At 44.8% G+C, this 18,357-nt stretch overlaps 1 long non-coding RNA gene across 5 annotated transcripts in view; it reads right to left on the bottom strand.

Moving 5' to 3' along the window:
* Positions 1-7,625: 7,625 nt before the first annotated feature.
* Positions 7,626-18,357, bottom strand: part of LOC129735918 (uncharacterized) — a 28,370-nt gene continuing 17,638 nt past the window's right edge. Inside the window, exons 4-5 of one of the 5 annotated variants that reach the window (XR_008731911.1) lie at positions 13,720-16,255; positions 7,626-13,056 (exon numbers count right to left, since the gene is read on the bottom strand). This is a non-coding gene — a long non-coding RNA (uncharacterized LOC129735918). Of the gene's footprint in view, positions 16,256-18,357 lie in introns of all 5 variants that reach the window. The other 4 variants (XR_008731910.1, XR_008731907.1, XR_008731908.1 and 1 more) reach the window with 4 other exon arrangements.

Genomic DNA, 18,357 nt, shown 5'->3' with positions numbered 1-18,357 from the left:
TCAGCTGTCCCAGCCCCTGCTCCATGAGCAGGGGGGGCATCTCAGAGGTAGGCTTTGCTCTCCATCACCTTTTTTAATAAGCTTTGTGATGCTTTTTAGTTGCCTCCTTTGACCCAAGTCCCTTGTCCACACTCGCAGGTGTGCAGTGCTCTTTCTGTTAGGAAGATGAATTGATTTTGTCTTTCAGGCAACACTGTTGATTTTCTTGATTAGCCCTTTCTGGGTAGTCTTTTTGCTTTGCTAAGTATCAGATGACTTCAGGCTAAGACAATAAATGAAGCATCACAGAAACACCGGACCCCTGTGCAGGGGCAGCGTAGGGTGGCTGTGCCGGCGATGGAGAGGGGGGACCCACCGGTGGGTGAGGGGCAGGGGGGTTCAGCTGGAGCAGGTAGTCCCCACTGGACTGCAGTAGGGGGACAGCCTGACATGATGTTTTCTAGGTGAAAAAGCAAAGCGCCCTTTCTCCATCCCTCTGCTCCTTCTTTTGCAAAGGAGAAGCATCTCGAGGGCCATGCTGGCCCTGCGGAGCAGGGTCTCTGAGAGCCAGGGGGCTGCTTGTTGGGGGCACAAGAGAAGCAAAGAAAGTGGTGGGGCAAGGGGAGGGGGGGGGGTGGTACGTACCCGCACAGCATGCCAAACGTTAGTCTCTGGCTGCAAACTCATTTCAGAATCTTTTTCTTATGAGGGTGTGAACCTGTGGGAAGGGCTGGGAAAAAATGTAATTTTTTCGTTGTCCTTTTTAATCAGATCTAGGACAGAATCCTCTGGGTGCGTGCTGGAGAGCGGGGTGCTGCCGCGAGCATCCCCGCACACCCGGGCTGGGCAGATGCAGGCAGGGGCAGCGTTGGCCTGTAAATACTCAAATCTCTTATTTTTTAAGAAACAGTGGCATTACGTTCTGCCTTTGCAAGATATTGCTGTTAGCAACAGTTAACGAAATGATGTGGGTGTGCGTGAGCTGCCCAGAACCTATTCCAAAATATTTATTTGCATGGAGCAGTCAAACTCGAGTGTTCACGCGAATACAGCAGGACGTATTTTTCCATGCACACCGCATTTCTGATGGGCCCAAGTTAGCTTTTCTGTGGCAGCAGCCCTGTCTCCCGTTCTTTGTCATGGTGATTCAGTAATGCTTTACTGTTGTCATGGTTGCAGGGTTACTACTAAAGCCAAAGCAACTGCACAGCCCTTTTATTCATAGTTTCGGTGTATAAACTAATTAAGTAAACTGAAAGCAGCAGTCTATTCCCTGGGCCTTGTTTTTATAATACGCGGGATCAGATAGACTCGATTTCTGCAGTCCTCCTAAATATCAAACCTAGCTCTGTTTTCGCCTCCTTGGATGAGCTTTGTATCTTAAGACTGGGCAAAGTTCACTAATCATTTAATTGCGCAGCAATGTCCGCGCAAAACTGAAAAGGTCTCTGGAAAATCTCTTTTGAGCTGCTAAAATACAGCTGGGAGCCAGTGTGTTTCAGCTGAGCTGCATTCCTTATCGCTGCTCTAGTTGTGGCAGAAACCCAATCAAAACGTTTAGTTTCTGAGTTCATGCTTTGCTGTGTTAAAAAGAAAAAAAAAAAGGGAAAAAAAAAGTAAAAAAAAAAAAAAAAAGGAAAGAAAAAAAGGGTGGCAAAATGATGTGGGGTGGGAGGAGTGTCTGCACAACACCTCACACCTCCCCCCGGCACAGCAGCCCGAGAGCGCAGGGGGGATGGAGAGCCATAAACACTGTGTGGTACCAGCTGCAGCCAGTGGACAAAATGTTCTCCTCAGCCATGAGAAGGTCGGTTGCACAATGACACACGAGCTCATTTTTTATTAAAAACTGAATATAAGCACAGGATCTGTTTGCGAGCCCTGCGAGTGATGCAGAATGCAATCGGTTCTGTGTGAGATGGGAGCGGTTGCACTGGCGTTTGCCTTTGTCAGGGCAGGGTTTGGAAGATTTAGTGTCCCCGATTGGTGTCCTGTTTACTTCTCAGCTGCTGCTCTGCCTTTGGCAATCGTCCTGCTCTGCTGTGGACAAGGGGGAATTCAAGGAGAAAATGAAGCAAAGTGAAAACCTATTTCCTCTTAAAATTGGTTGCATCTTAGTGTTCCCTTGGCATCTCCCCAGGAGGACGCACTTGCTCCGGCATCTGTCCCAGGGAGCACAGTGCCGTGCAGGGTCAGCAGGACGCCTTCCCCCCGCAGAGGGGAGCAAGGATGTGGGAGATGCTTCTGCCTCCTGGTTAAGCTGGGCTGAGGGCTCGGGTGCCGATCAGCTGAGCTCAAGGTACAAGGGGGGCTTGAACTTCCCCCCTTGCCCCGTGTGGAGCTGTTGGCTGCAGGCCCCTCAGCATCCCCCCAGGCACCGGTGGTCCTCCCGCTGTGCCACTGCTGGTGGGGAGGGTGCCCGGGGGAGTCCGTCAGGGGTCTGGCAGCTGGAAGGGTTCTGCTGCTCCGGGAGGGCGGTGGGCTCCTGGGGAGCCACCCCTTGTGGAGACGAGGGGACCAAGGGGCCTCCTGGGGACTGTTTAACTTTTCCCCTTTCTCCCACGATGAACGCTTCTCAGCTCTCGTCCAAGGGGGTCCCACAGAGAAGCGTCTCTCCGCTACCAGCGGGCCACCCCTCTCCTCCACATTCTGTGGGGTGCGAGAGCAGCAGGACCCCAGCCGGGGAGCTTAGGGCGAGGGGTCAGAGGCAAGCTGGCTGTGCCGTGGCACCTGCTTACAGCTGTCAGTGTTTCGCAGTGGTACCTATTACCCTGGTAGGACGACTTTTTTTAATTATTCTCCACATATGGGGGGGGAATTCCTCTAAGGAGGATGAGCCCAGGAGAGGCAGTAGCTCTACTGTGGTAGGTGTTGTTCTTCAGAATCGACTTTCCCACTAAGGCTCCAGCAAACTGCCCGGCCAGCGACACCCTGGGGAGGCGAAAGGGGAGAGGGGTCCTGGGCGCCTGCGGGTGCCAAGGCCAGGAGCCGCTGACCAGAGGGTGTAGCTGCCAAAGAAATAAGGAATCTCGGTGGTGCTTAAAGGGAAGTGATTTGCGGTAACGACGGAGGGCCCAGGAAGCAGTGCTGCCTGCTGACCCGGAGAGGGCAAGTAGCTTTCTCCGTGCTTCATGCTCGTCGGTTTGGGGAGGCAGAGATTTCTTCTGCGCGGCAGCAGGGACGTGGCTGGGGAATGATGGGGAGGAGTCCCCTGCCGGCCTGTCCTGCTCCTTGATGCTTCCTGCCCCTTCTGCAGGTGGCCCTAACCTGCGGGAAGCACAAGGTCCCCGCGGCCACGGTGGGAAGGGAGGGTGGTTGATACCATCAGCAACATCTGCGCACCGTTCCCAGCCCCAGCCAGCTGCTCCCGGGTGCTGAGGGCAATGGGGGTCCGTGTTGCTGCCGGACGGGCTGAGACGTGGCTGTGGTGGACACCAGGAGCTGCCCAGAGCAGGTCAGGCTGATGTCACCACCGGGATGCCTGGGGCAGCACTGTGCCCTCTGCTGCAGCACGGCTGGGGGGCCGTGTCATGAGACCGGGGGGCTTTCCTGAAGGCTAAGGCCAGCAGCGCAACCAGAGTCACCTGGACTAACCACAGTAGCCATGTGCACATCATCAGTCCGACCTGGTGCTGCTCGATCGGGCGCAGGATGTGTTGCTGCAGCCTTGCCCGTGCCAGCAGGTAGCCATGAGCCACCACCAGCCGCCTCGGTCACAGCATTTGACAGCCCTTAATTTTGAAGTGCAGTTCAGAAGAGGCTTTATTAGGTGAAGGCAAAGAAATATAACCGTGTTTTCCACTTTTTTTCTTTTATTATTCATTTAGCAAAGCAGTGTTTCAGAGCCTGCAGCTCCCCTCGTACCTGGGAAGTGCCGACTCATTCTGCAAATGCCGCCTTTTCCCTTTTTATTAGCGGGGAGATCAATTTCCTCTCTCGCCCCAGGAGCCAGGCCACCGCCGTAACAGTAAATCAGCCACGTATGTGGGACTGCCTCCTCCTGCATCCAGATGCTGTTTGCTGGGAGATGCTCTCCTAAAAGGCAGTTTATAACCTCTGACCACTGAGTTGACTCCCAGCTGTTGATCATAATGAAAATAGAAAATATTTTCTCAGGAGTGAAATTTCCAGTGCTGCCTTTCACTTTGAAAATGAGTTTAATTAAGGCGGCGTGATCCAGTGTAACCTCAGCTACCTAAGGTAGGTTTTGCAAAGTTTAACATCAGCAATTTTACATTTACTAAATCCATGTCTTACAGAGAGTAAAAGGATTCCTTTTCCATTTTTTAAGGGAGGGCTAGAAACATTTTTCAATACTACTGGTCTCAGCATGGTGATCTAAAAAAACATTCTGTAACTGTATTACAGGGAATTTCCTTTAAAGATACGTCAAGAGTTTCTGAGTAGTTTTGTTGCCGTTTCTTAAAAGAGTTCAGTGTTTGGTTTTCCTTACGGTGGAGTGCTCGCTTCTTTTGGAGGAGTATATTTATGTTGAATTTTGCAACTTTGTGTGTTTAGAAGAAAAATAACTCGATAGGCATTAACTTAAAAAAAATGTGACCTTTAGCTTTTCAGGAACATTTTTAACCTCATAATTCATTATTGGTGCAAAACACCAGGTTTGGGCACTTCATCAGCATCCAGCCTTTGGAATTGTATTGTAGAATGCCAGAAGGGTGAACATGGAAGCAAAGCACTGCTCTGCTGCGGGTCTTACAGATCTGGGCCGGTGGGTGTTCTGCAGAAATATTTCCCACAGACCATGAAGTTCTGCTCACCAAAGCAAATGCATTTTGGTGCAGGGGCAGCCTTTCCCTGTGTTATTTGAAGTTATTTGAGGTTATTTGCTGAACATGTTCACAGCACTGGTTTTGCCTTTTGGCAGCGCTCCCTAGGCAGGCATCGTGGGGATGGATGAGCAGCAAGGCCATTGCTGCCTGTCCGAGGGCTGTGCCTTCATGCCCGTGGTGGCAGTGACTCTGCCACTCCACAAACATGCAGGAATAATTGTTTTGGTTGCTCTCTTAGCAAATATTTATGCTGTTAAACTTATTTTTCCAGAATATTTGTGGGGAGTAGACACAATGGACACAAGTATATGGGTGGTAGATGATGTTCTTCAGCCCCTACCTGGGGACTGTTATGGAACTTAATGCATCAGCCTTAAAACCTCCTGCCTTTCCAGATGTCCCAGGTCCGCTGCCATCACCAGTCTGGCATGGTACATGTCTGAGACTGGGGGGAGAGGGAGGGCTGGGAGGAGGGAACCACCTGGGATGCTGCAGAGGCTGCGTCCTGCTCAGCAGAGCTCCAAACCCTTCGGAATACAAAGCAATCCATAGCAAAGTCTCCAGGAAAGGCAGCTGGGTATCCCCGAAAGAAGCAACAGCAACAGGGTGGGAAGGGATGGCACGGCATGGGGTGAAGGTAACAGCTTGCACAGGGAAGGGACAGCGCAAAGGGCGCTCGGCAAACGCCACTGAGAATTTAACCAAAACTGAAGGAAGTTCTCCCAAAGGCTGTGCTCTTTGCTAGTCGAATTCTGCTAGGATAAGCTGGTGGGTTTTTTGGTTGTGTTTTTTTGTTTGTTTGTTTGTTTTAAAGCAATAAACTTGTAGCAAAGCAGCAGAGGCAGTTTTGCAGAGGGAGTGACGATAATCCTTTGCTTTGAGGGGACACTTACACAGTGCACACCTCATGTTCAGGTAAGGCTGAACCAACCTTACAAACAAGGCACTTTCTGCAAACATGTTACTGCCAGCAGTGCTTTGCTCCTGTGCTGGAAATCCCTGGTCGTTTCAAACCTGGTTTCTGTGGTTTTGAGGCTGCCAGCTGATCTCTGACCAGCCCGAGGGATCTTGGTGTGAAAAAAACCACCTTGTGCTCCAAGTGTTACCAGGTCTGTCAAATGCAATGCCAGCACTGTTGAACCCAGCATCTTCCTCTCCTGTGCACGTGGGCGCTGTGGTCCTGGTGCTCAGTGGACCAGGAGAGCCCGTGCAGCGGGTGATGGGGCTGCTTTGCCCGTGCTTCTGAAGGTCCCTGCCACAGACCCTCCTGGCTTGCTGGGCATGGCCAGCAGAGCCATCAGAAACGAGAGCAGCACGGCAGAGCAAGACCATAACTGGGAAGTGCAGTAACGAGTGGTATCTCGATTCAGCAGATCACTGGGAATCATACCCTAATACCTGATAACTTCAATTGCAAAGAAAAAATATGCAACTTCTACATAGAACCAAGAACACCGGTTTTGCAAACTGAGGACCGATTTTGGGCTCATCTACCAGATAAAGGGACACATTCATTCTTGTGCAGGAAGGCCTTCCATGGCTGAGAAACATCAGTTTATCTTTTTTAGCCCCACCAAACTAAACATGACAGAAGACAACTATTTATAAATACCCTTGGGGTAAATATCAAGCAGGAAGAACTGCAGGAGTTAAAGGTTAAGATTAGCCTGGGATCAAATGGGTATCAGTTAGTCATGAATAAATGCAGACTGGAAATTAGAAGATGGTTAACAGTAATGTGAGGAGCAAAATTCTGGAGAGGCCTGTGATTGCAGAGGTGGTCTGAGAAGCTCATGGAAGGACTGTACAACTAACTAGAAATTCCTGAAGGCAGAAAATGGCTTTTTGTTGTGAGCCCTCAGGGATTTGGTGAGCTGCTGTAGTTGAAAAGATAAGCTGTTTTTCCCCCCTGCTAGATTTATAGTGTATGAGTCCTAGGTTTCTGCTGGTTATCTATGGGAATAAGAAAAAATTCCCATTAGTGTGTCATCTAACTTGTGGAGGTTTGGGTTGTTGTTTTTTTCCCCATCCTCTCAACCACTGAAAAACGGTTGCAGCCAGAGGATATAAGTGAGATTTGCTACGTAGCATTAAAATCCTGGGGGGTGGGGGTGGTGTGTGCCTGGCTGGTGGTCCCGGCTGGTGTTCTTAAGGTGAGATTGCTCACAAGTTCATGTTCAGATGGAAACTCCTCCCTCGGTCGAGGCAGCAGAGACTACTGAGGGCTGGTATCCTTGTTCTCCTGCGCAGTAGGGGTACGGTTCGTTTTCACCAAACAAATTTGCACCAGGATGCAAACACCAGGGACTGATGGTATTGACGCCTTCTTCTCACTTTCTTCTTGGTGCACATCATAGGCATGTGCTTCGTCTTTTACTGCAGGCTACAGTGCTGCCGTGCCTGTGGCGTGCCAGCAGGTATCCTCCATACCGTTTTGCCCGAGACAGCTACTGCCCAGTGGCATGCAGGCGTTGGGGCCTCAGCTCTGTAACCGCCGTCTCCCTTCCAGCCCTGGGTTCTCACGCTACCCAAACTCATAGTGGTACCCCACGGTCTGTACCGATGATCTTGCATCCAGCACTCTGTGATCTTCCCATGGAAAACCAGTGTGTAAAATAGTGATTTTTCTAAACTGCATGAGGGAGGTGCTGGGATATGTGTCTCAGTGCTAGGAGGCACCACAGGCGTGTGGTCTGCTGTCCTGCTCGCTGCCTTGGCACACGTAACTTCACGTCTGTCAAGGGACTGCCCCCTGTATTTCTGCACACGGTGCGTGGGCAAAAGGAAAATACCTAAAGGATCCCGATAAATAATACATTCACCTTCTTTCTGCAACATAGAAGACATAACCACAGGTTGATATTTCATTCAAGTACATTTATTTTCCTAATAAAGAAAAGTCCATGTGGCAATATAGAGGAGATAAGACATCATAAACTGTCTAGCTCTCCCGTTTGCTTTATTGATTTCCTTGGTCCCCTGCTAGCAACTTCAGGCCTGGTTAAACTATTTCTGTCTGTTCTATCACGGCCATAGTATTTTTGTGGACTCTCAAGTGAACATCCTGCACTCTCCAGGTCACTGTCCTTCCTTGCTGGCACACAATACAAGTCCAGAATATTTAAAGCATGATTTTGTATTACACCAAGCTGCTCTAGAAAGCACTCTTCACTGATTATAAAGTAATTACGGAGGACAAGTTTCACTCTATCTCAAAACAGCCAGGCATCAGATTCTCAGCTGAAATAAATGGCTGTCTTGCCATTGCCTTGAGCGCAAACCTACCAGGACAGACCAGCAGCAGGTCTGGTCCCAAGTGGTGAATGTGGCAGAGGAGTTCATTCATAAAACTGACAGTGAGTTAGACTAGTGTATATAATTTTTTTTTATTATTATTTTATCTGAGAACTGCTGGGAAGGCTGAGATTAGTGGAGGCTCTCAGAGTATCCAAGTCAATATAGTTAATTATTTAAAACCAAAGATACAGCTTGCTTCAGAGCCCTTTTACTACCTTACAGGTTAGTGGTAAAAACCAACTTCTAGTTGAAGGCTGAGAAAGCAGGAGATGAAGGTACATTATTCAGCGAAGATGTTCAGGACAAGGGTTACCAATTCGTTTGTGCCTGCTCAGCGCCTGGCACAATGGGACCCCCTTGTACGGGGCAACATGTAGTAAGCATCATCAGTAAAAACATAGTATTCCTTGCTCACCCAGAACAACTGTAGTAGGAGAAGACTGACAGATGGATTAGCCCACACTTGTCATTTGTATTTGAGCCCTATTTAAGTAGTGAGGTTTTTCTGCCTCCTGGTCTTGATTTCTATTCTAAGAAAACATGTTTTTCTGATACATATCCTGATACATGTCCTCCTTAATAGCCCATAGGATCTTCAGCAAAGTAAAACACCTGAAGAATGCTGTAAATAAAAGCCTGGACATGCAATGGCCTCTCTTTAATTGGATCAATTAAACTGTTCACTTTGATAAGTTTCAGTGGTTATCACAAGAGCAGGCTTTCAGCTTTTCCAGTATGTCAGGATGCTGCTGGCTAATAGCCGTGTGGCACTCAAAGCTCACGGGCTTGTAATCACGCTGCTGTCAGCAGCGCCACAAGAACATGCAAGAGAAGCACTGAACAGCAGCCTAACTGCTCCCAGCCAGTTAGTGGAGTTTGGATGACACAGTTTTAGGGTGCTCAACCTGATGTGTTGGTTTCTAAGGTCTGCCGAGCCTGTGCCCTCCTACACATCACGCTCCTTTAAGATGTGCTCAGCTGAGCTTCAGTTTCATGTAAGGTACGGGCTTATTTCGCTGAATATGAATTAATTCCTTGCTTATGCCTATATAATGTAAGTAAAAATTAAATTTGCTGACCAGATAGAGGAAAGAATAGCAATCTATCAAGCTATTTAATTTCCTCTTTCCATTGCAAATCATTGTCTGCTAAGTTTGGGAGAAACATCTGTACTTAAAAGTGGTTTTATATTGGCGGAGAATGCAGTAAACTTGAAGGTGAATGTGTTCTGTGAATCTATAAAAAAACCCTGCACCACTTCCACTTGGAAATCCCTTTAGGAAATACAGTATCTTCTGTAGTATCGACTGCAACAGTTGCCACAAAAGGCCACTGCTTGATTTTGCAGAGCTCCAACCTGTTGACTGCACTTTTCTATCAGAGATGCTCTTTTATATTTGGTGTTTATATGAAACTTGTCATTCTTGAATATGGTAGCTTCTCATAGATCTGTCTTTCTCAAATTCTGCTTTGACTTTTTCTTATATACTTTTCACGAGTAAGAATAAGCCTTTTGGGTCAATTAAACCGCTCATTTTTTCTAGCAAAGGGATTCTTTCCTCTTTTTCTTCGTTACACTTTCTTCTGCTATCCCTTTATTTCAGTAGGAATTTTAACAGAATTGACAAGAGCAGGGATATTATTCCCCACTCCTCCTCTTTCCTCTGATGGATTTTTCAGACTTGGAGAAAAAAGATCATGTTTCTTTAGAAGCAATTTGATCTACCTATGGAGTCATGTGCTTTGGTTTTCAGGACTTAGATGACCCCTTGGGGGGGGGGGATGGGGGGAAAGCCCACCTACGTACATTATGTGAATATTGCATGTATTCAATTTCCATGATAACTAACCTTCCAAATATTAAGTTAAAGCACTCTTTTTGAGGCGCCAGCGGGTGTGCCTATTTGCTTAGTATCTCATCAACAAGGTAAGTGGAACGTGGGATGTGGCTGAGCATCAGCAGTCCTGTAGCAAACACTGGAGTAGTCCCATCTCCTCTGGCCAGGCTCCTCCTGGGGCATGGCACAGGGAGGGGCGAGGAGCTGGGAGCCAAAGGGCTCCGAGTGAGGAAGGCAAAGATGGTAGGTCCGCAGCATGGGAGACTCGACTTGGAAAAAGAAGGTACAGGGCCTGGGACCACAACTGTGATGTCCTCTGTGGTGTGAGGTGCCAAGGAAAGGGAAGAAAAGCACTGCCTGCTTCCAGCTGCTCGGTACGTGGGAAGCCAGAGGGGTCTCTGGGGAAAAGGCTACAGAATTAACAGTAGATCTGGTGATGGCTAACCATGTTACGCTGTGTGCTGTGTTTCTAACGAGCTCTATCATCTGCATGCTGTTGCTCCTCTAATTTTGAGGAGCCACAGTCGTTCAACAAGAAGGGAGTTTCGGGATGAGGGCCTTTACATAGAAAACTGCGGGATTAAAGGACAGAGGTAAAACACACCCAGGTAAGTAACTACTATTAATGATAAAAAAGAAGGTCTGCAGTTGGTAAAAGAGCAAGAAGTTGGGCCACAGGTAGCAACTGGGTCTCATGCTGCTTCAGAAAGAGGAGTAGAAAGGAATGAGGATGAAGGTGCCTGAAAAAAAAACGTAAAGGGAAGAGAGCCTGCCGTGAAAAAGTACAGGGGAAGCAATGTTAGCTGGGGCCACCGCAGCTGGCGGTGTGCAAGGAGAGGCACAGCGGGACAGGACATTTTCAAAGTAAATCCAAGAGTTCAGTTGCTTCACATCTTTCTTTGTGCTCTGAGAATTTCTCCTGGATAAGAGTTTTCCAACTTTCTAAATGTGTTTGCAATTTGCGTTATATTTTTAAGGTCAAACTAAGCAACCAGCATCAGGCTGCTTAAAGTCAAGCACATGAATGGTGTAAATGACAAAGCAAAGTGGAAGACTATGAGAACAAAAAATCATGATTATGACAATTTTTGATGTCTGGATTATCACATGTGATGTCTGGGTACAACACAAAGCCGTCTTTCTATTCATTCATTTATTTAAAGCCATATGGGTTTTTTTCACAGTCTTTCATCTGCTTTCGATGTCAGAGCTGACCCTTGTTGACTAAGTTATCTTTCACTCAGTAGGTTTGCTCCCAAAAAAGCCTACTCCTCCTTCAGTGAAAAAAATACCATGATTAATGTTTTTCCAAGGTTATTTTTTAATATATTATTTATTTATATAGGCAGAAAGACAGTGCTTCTCAGTAGTACCACAATTGACTAAAATAAATTACCGGCTACTCAGCAAAGTCAGAGGATGCTTGTTGATAGTATCCAATCAAATGTGGGGGGGTACAGATGTAGTATCACAGCAGTATCCGTGCCACAAAATAATTAGGGTGTTTCCTACCACAGAAGATCCTTCTCAACACCATTTGGGGTATCAGAAAACTGCAGCTACTGCTAAAGATTGTAATTTGTTCTCAAGTTCTCGTTCTGAGATTTGCATGTTGCTGTAGCAAAACCTTATCTTTTGAATTCCTAACAATGCAAAGCTTCTTCCAGAAAAAAAATGCATAATAAATGAAGTATTAAGAATGATAATTAGAACTTCTCAGATTTAAAGACTGTGCAGAGATCTTGCATTAGATCCATATGATAAGTATGATATGGATGATCGTGTCTGTGCTATGAACTGGAGGCAAGGTCAGACATCACTGGTATCGACAGGACTACATATGAAGAGTGTCTACATTTGTAACGGGACTTAGACCATCAAACAGGAGATAAAAGGCAGTCTGCAAAATTGAGATGAAAATACAATACCAATATTCAAACAAAATGTGCAAGTAGCTAGGAAATACCTTTACTTTGCAAGTCTGAATTTTGAGTGAACTGTCACCTGAATCATGGAGTAAATCAGGCTATCTAGATGTGGTTTTGACCTAACACTCGATTTTATATCAACAACTAGTATGTTGGTACTACTGGAAATCAGTTCCCACGTTCACTGGTGTATTTCAGAATAGGCTCTACTGATCAATCCTCCAACAGGCCGGTATTATCAATATGCTGCCACCAACACTGAAAGCAGGTGCACAGGGGAAAGCACTAAAATTCCCAGGAGAAGAACTAGCAGAGAAAGAAAATCTCATTTTCTGATTTCCATTTACAGCCTAAAATAGCCTGTCTGCTGGGAGCAGTAGTTCTTTGGAAAAACAGTGATTATGAAGACTATGGTCTTATTTACTTTCCACCAGTGTTACAGCATACTGCGTATACTCACAGGATATTTTCAGTCACAGATTCTGCCAGGCAGAAAGGCAGTGGAGTTAATCACATGCAGCAAATTAAACAAAAGCAAAAAAGCCAATAGGCTGGGGGGGGGGGGGGGGGGGGGGGGGCGCAGCAGCTGAACATTCTGTTACCCTCTCTAGGCAAACTTTCCAAAATTGCATATGGGATCGTAAAGGCAAAGGGCAGTGGCCGGTTTCTTAACCTGCATCAACCGACCTACAGACATATCTGCAGTTAGTAGACTGAAGCAGCCTAAGAAATCTGTCTGTATTCACATTATAGTCAGAATTAATGCGCTTCTGTAGTGCAGTTGTTGAAGTTCATTCACCAGCGTATTAGCTGTCCTCTGACAAGTGCTTTGCAGGGTATGAGCTACTGTGTGCCCCGAGCTCCTGTCCCAGGAGCAGGCAGATCCTGTAGAAAGGGCTCCTAAAGCACAGAACAGGGCCAGAACGTTCACCAGCAGCAGACTGGGATTACCATCCAAGGACATTGCAAGCAGTCTTGAATCTAATGTGAATTTGCAGCATGGGAGGAAAGGTATAAATGGCAGGAATTAAGGGTGGTTTCAGCACAGCTCAACTGGATGCAGATGTTCGCATCTTGTATCCTGTTGGGCTGAGTGTCATCTTTGGCAGCACATCCTTCCTTTGTCGAAAATGTGGCCTAGAACATTCTTGCAGAAATACACCTCTTTTTGTCATTGTTCCCTCCAGTGGACATAGAAATGTATCAGTCCTGATAGCTTTCTCTCTAGAAACACAGAAATAATAAAATTCATTTATAATCAATGGTTAGTGATAAGTTGTAACAAGCTAACTCAGCTCAGTATAACCAAGCCAACAGCGTAGAACAGAATTACGGCAATCAGCATTTACGGGAACAAACACATCAGTGTTTTAATTAAAACTGTTCTTCCATTAGCTCAAAGTAGCTTGTAAAATCTTTCACTGTGGCTAAAATCTGCGGTAATGTCAGATATCGTTCACCCAAAGATGTGCTGTAATACTTACTTATGGCATTAGCATTTTAAGTTTTTTTTGTGAAGTAAAGCAGCAGAGATCAAGTGGACTCTCTTGCACCTGCTATGGCTTTGAAAGATAGCATGTGCCTGCTCAGGAATTAAATTAGGAATTAAATATTGAATCAAGAATACACATGTAAGGAGTTAAGGAGATCTGAATGCTGAACTTGCATCTACCATGCCACAGGCATAAACAGAACGTGCTACAGTCACCCTCTCTCCTGAGCAGAAGATAACTCTGCCAGAATCCCGGCACAGCATCCCGGAGCCTCTTGCCCAAGAGGTGGCTGACCTCCTCCCAGTGAGTGGGGGGAAGAGACAAAAGGTGGTCTTAGGCGAGAGATGCCCAAAATGTTCTTTGTATTCTTCCAAGAGGAAAGTAAATCACTGACCATTTTATTACTGTGGACTGGAAGGTGGGCTGGTGGAGATGCAGTTCACACAAGACTCCACAACTCTGAGACTGAAAAGATACACCAAGTTGAAGACGGATTACGTGTTTCTTCTGGAAAGGTGAATCCTTTACTCTCTCATGGGAAGATGCAAAGAGGATTATGATGGCAATATCCTTCCTCAGGCAGATTTTGGGGTTTTTTTCCTGGAAAGAGAGATCTTTCCTAATAAAAACCTGCTCTTCCTTATGAGCTAGCCTTTGTCAGCGACCACAGGACTGCATGGACACAAAATAGATTTTGTCTGCCCAAAACAGCTCACAGGCATTGACTATCATTTTTTCTTTACTGGATAAAAGGAGGAAAATGGCTTTTAAATTAGATGTTGGAACCCCTTCCAGAATTGCAATAGAAGATACTGAATCTATCATTCTTCATACAGTTACCTCCTCCTCCATGAGCTCCTACTACCATAAAAATTGTTTGTTGCTAGCTGAGCTGAGTGAATAATTTGCAGTTTCTTATTTGTTAAAGGAATTTTTCCTCTTCCTCTTTTCATTATTTGTCCACAAGCAGATTGGTTTTCTTAAATATTTTTTTCTCAAAAACGTGTGCTGTAATCACTCTGCAAGTAAATCTTGCCATAAATTATTTGTGAGCAATTTGTTGCAAGAAGTCTTCAAACATTTGTCCTAATTCCATTCATTCTTTATGAACTTGCATCACGTGGTGTCCGTTTCTGTGAACACAACATCAAAAGAGCTGATTTTGATCATTCTCCTGTAGAACAATCCCACTTCTGAACCCGAAACACTCACCTAGAAAGCACATTTTATTGAAAAATTATTTAAGACTTAGGGTTGCACATTCACCGGGATGCTTGCAGTTTACATGCATCTGTAATTTTGACACTAACGAGAAGGTAGTTTTCTCAGCCCTAACGAGAACGTTATTTTACCTACTTCACAACTTGAATCTGCTCCTCACCAGAGCTTCTGTCTCATCCCAGTTCATTACAATTTGTCTCACAAAATGTCCCTTGTGAGAGATGAGGCTTTCAACAGCATATAAAGTGGTTGGGTTCCAAATTATGACTGAAATGATGCAGAATTTCACCATCTAAAAATTACTTAATTCCCAGAAATAAAGACAGGATTCTCCTGGTTATTGTTGCATCTCAATGAAAAATAAGACTGCATCAAAATGCTAGCTGACGAGTCTGATCCCGACCCTGCAGGAGTCTGTGGAAAGCTTTCCTTTCTCAGTTTTCTAGATGGAGGAAACTGTCCTTCTGAGATTGTAAAATACTATCTTTTCAGCTAAAAGTTTAAAAGAATGATTGCACCGTTCAGAGGGATCTGGGTACTTTACTACCATGCATCCTCTCAAAAAGAAAAGCGTTAGCATGACTCTGTGATATTGAAAAGGAGGTAAAAGTCAACTCGAACACCAATTGCCATCGTATACCAGAGTTAGAATGTCAAATCCAAGTCTTACAGTTGGCTTTAAATGTTTGCCTTGAAGATGTCTGGAAAATACAGACCTTGGCTCTGGTTGGTATGCAGTGGAAATACTTTACTGTATTTTAAATAATGTAAACAGTTGCTGCAACTGACACCCAGGCACTTTATCATGTTAGGTAGGAAAAATGGAAATGAAAAAATCATTAAATTCACAGATGATGATGTCTGTGATTGTAACCGGGACACATATGGGTGTCTTGGCCATGGTCCCTTACAAAGGGTCCACTCTATGAAAATGGGAAAACCTTGAACAAGTTAAAAAACCACATCTGCATAGAATTACTGAAGACTGCAAGTCATAAACTAATTAACATTTTTTCAGATATAAACATTGGAAAAGGAAGTTATATTTTGCTCTCAAACAAACTTCATCTGAAACTGAAATTGTCAGTGCAGAAAAAACGTAGTGCATGGTATTAATGTTCTTAAGCTGCATCACCTGAGAAGGGCTGAATTTTTAACTCTTGGTACTCATAAATAACTCTTGGGATAATTCAGTCTGCTTCACTTAGCTGGCTGTGGAGGTAAGTTGTTGATGCTAAGCACCGAAATTCCCTGAACCCATCTTTCAAACAAGCAGTTTGGGCTTGTCCACCACCCTGGGTGCTGCAGCCAGCCCAGCCGTGGGGACAGGGGAGCCCCACACCCCGCGGCAGCTCCTGCAGGGAGCCCCACCACCACCCCCATGCCAGCGGACCCAAGGCGGCTCAGCTGAGCTGTGAGTGTGCTGGCTTTAACAGAGACAGTAAAATCACCATGAGATGCTCAAACAGGATAATTATATCGTGTTAATTTGCATCTCCTTTTTGTGATGTAGTTGTACACAGCCAACATAGTAACTGGAAATTAATACAGCACAATGCATGCCCTGTCATGTCATACCGCTGGCCTTTCTGAGCAAGATTTTTTTTTAACGCTATACTCATAAATCAAGTCCCTCAAGACAAGAAAATTATTATGAAGCTGAACAATAATAACTTACACTTAGAAAAGCTCCCTACTTTCTCTTCCACCTGGAACAGAACAGGGAGCTCTTAAGATTGTTTTCTTGTACGCTGTAGTTAAATTTTAAATCTTCAGCAACAACAAATAAATCCATGCTTCTGCTAAGTTACTTAACCAGCGTAGTGTTGTATCCACTCTCTAGAAAGTTCTGTATTTTCTCCTTGGAGCAGGTAATACTACATGCATCGGTTTAAAGGCTGATCCCACCATTTTAGAGAAATGGCTCAGCAATTCCTGCATCAAGCGATGTGTATGGTATTCCTGTTCCTGCTAGACATGGACCTCAAACATAACAGAATCTTTTAGTTTGGTTTTACTTACCTTTTATGCTGAATCATGTAAAATGTGACTAACTCACAGATGCAGCACATTTGCACTTTTCACCATTAGCTGGTATTTTTTTCCCCAGTGCCTACGTTATGTGACTACACATTTGATATTCCAATACTAATTGAGCTTTAGGGCAAAGAAATGGTGATGTGCTGGCATACAGTATTTTAAAACTTTTTAAGAAGATGTATTCTTTCGGTGCTTTCTTTTACCTGTAATTACTACAGAGCCCTACAATATTATATATGAGAGGAAAAAGTTGCTATTCTAAAACAAAACAGACCCTAGCCTTTCTTATTTTGAATTTGCATGCTCAAGTCCATTTACATCATTGAAAGGGCAGCAGTCCAAAATACAAATAGCCAGAGCTCAAACGGCAAGGTTGCCACCCTGAATAGCCAGAAACCACAGCAATCATTTAAGTAACAGCACTCTGTGCAGATTCATGCAGTTTCCTACCTGTGGCTTGCTTCCACCTACATCAGAATGAAATACTTCGTTAAACTGTTGCACTGTGCTCTGCTTCACTGGACCGAGTGATGTGAAACAACACAAAATAAAGTACACTGTACACCGTGTACTCCTATTGTACAGAGCAGGTATAACCTCTGCAATTATGCCCCAACTGCATGGCAAATACCAGGTAAATACACAGCAATTGCATGTTCCTACAGCTTACTTGTTAATTATGCATTGTTACTAACAAGTTCAAAGATAAATTATCATAGCACTTGCAGTATTTAGGTGCTTGCAAAGCTCCTAAGCTGTGTAATAATGGAATTTGTACTCTGAAATGCTTGCTTTTGTTAGTTTTCCATAGGAATGGGGAAGGGAAGCAACCCACCCCTCACTCCCAAGGGCTGACAGCTTAAGCTTACTGGTACAGCAGAGGGATGCTACTGTACAAAATAACAAGACGCTTCTGCCAATAAGGAAATTTGGACAAATTAACAAAAAATAATACTAATTAACCATTAATAAATCACTTTTTGAATTCCATTTAGTAATTCTCCTAAGCAAATGCTGAATTTAAATTCACTAGTACTTGCATGCAATAGAACTGTTTGCCTGACCCAACACTGAATCTTGCACAGGCTAGAAATGAGAAGAAAACCTCATTTCATTGATGTTGCCAGCAAAACTCCTATTGATTTCAGCGAGGGCAGGGCTCTACCCAGACAGCTTACTTGTAAATGGATTCTTGAAATAGCTTATATTATATTATGTCAGAAATATATCACCACGTAAGGCCACTTCATAGTCTATGCTAGTTCTTCTATGAGCCGCACTGCAGTATTTTAAACTACAACTTATAACTTTTAATAGGTTATTTTAATAGTATTCAATAAAATGAAATTAGCTTCTCTATAAACATTGCTCTTCTCCGAAGTGAGGCCTCAAGTTATGGCTCTGTAATGGTTGTTTGGTCAGCCATTTATACCAACTTTTACAACTCATGTTGGACCACCTTGGGTTTTATTTTAAATATTTTCACACTGATTTTCAATCTGAAAGGTGATGTTGATGTGTCTGACCCTTTTTTTTCCTGCTGTAGTTGTTGAGCTATTTCCTCTAAAAAATGACTACCGTTTATTGCAAGGAAGTGCAGACGTTAGTCTTTGGGTACTGCAGGATCGGAATAGCCAGCAGAAACAAAATGGCCAGCTATTATTATCTGTTACGCACAAAAATCTTAAATATGGACTAAAAGGCCACTGAAATTGGCCGTGCATAAATGCAGATGACAATGGCAACCTTAGGGCAGAGAGATGAGATGCCG

The sequence above is a fragment of the Falco cherrug genome, chromosome 4, assembly GCF_023634085.1.
Source record: "Falco cherrug isolate bFalChe1 chromosome 4, bFalChe1.pri, whole genome shotgun sequence".
Classification (NCBI taxonomy): domain Eukaryota; kingdom Metazoa; phylum Chordata; class Aves; order Falconiformes; family Falconidae; genus Falco; species Falco cherrug.
The sequence above is the reverse complement of the archived record's forward strand: the minus strand, read 5'-3'. Positions and strand labels throughout refer to the sequence as shown.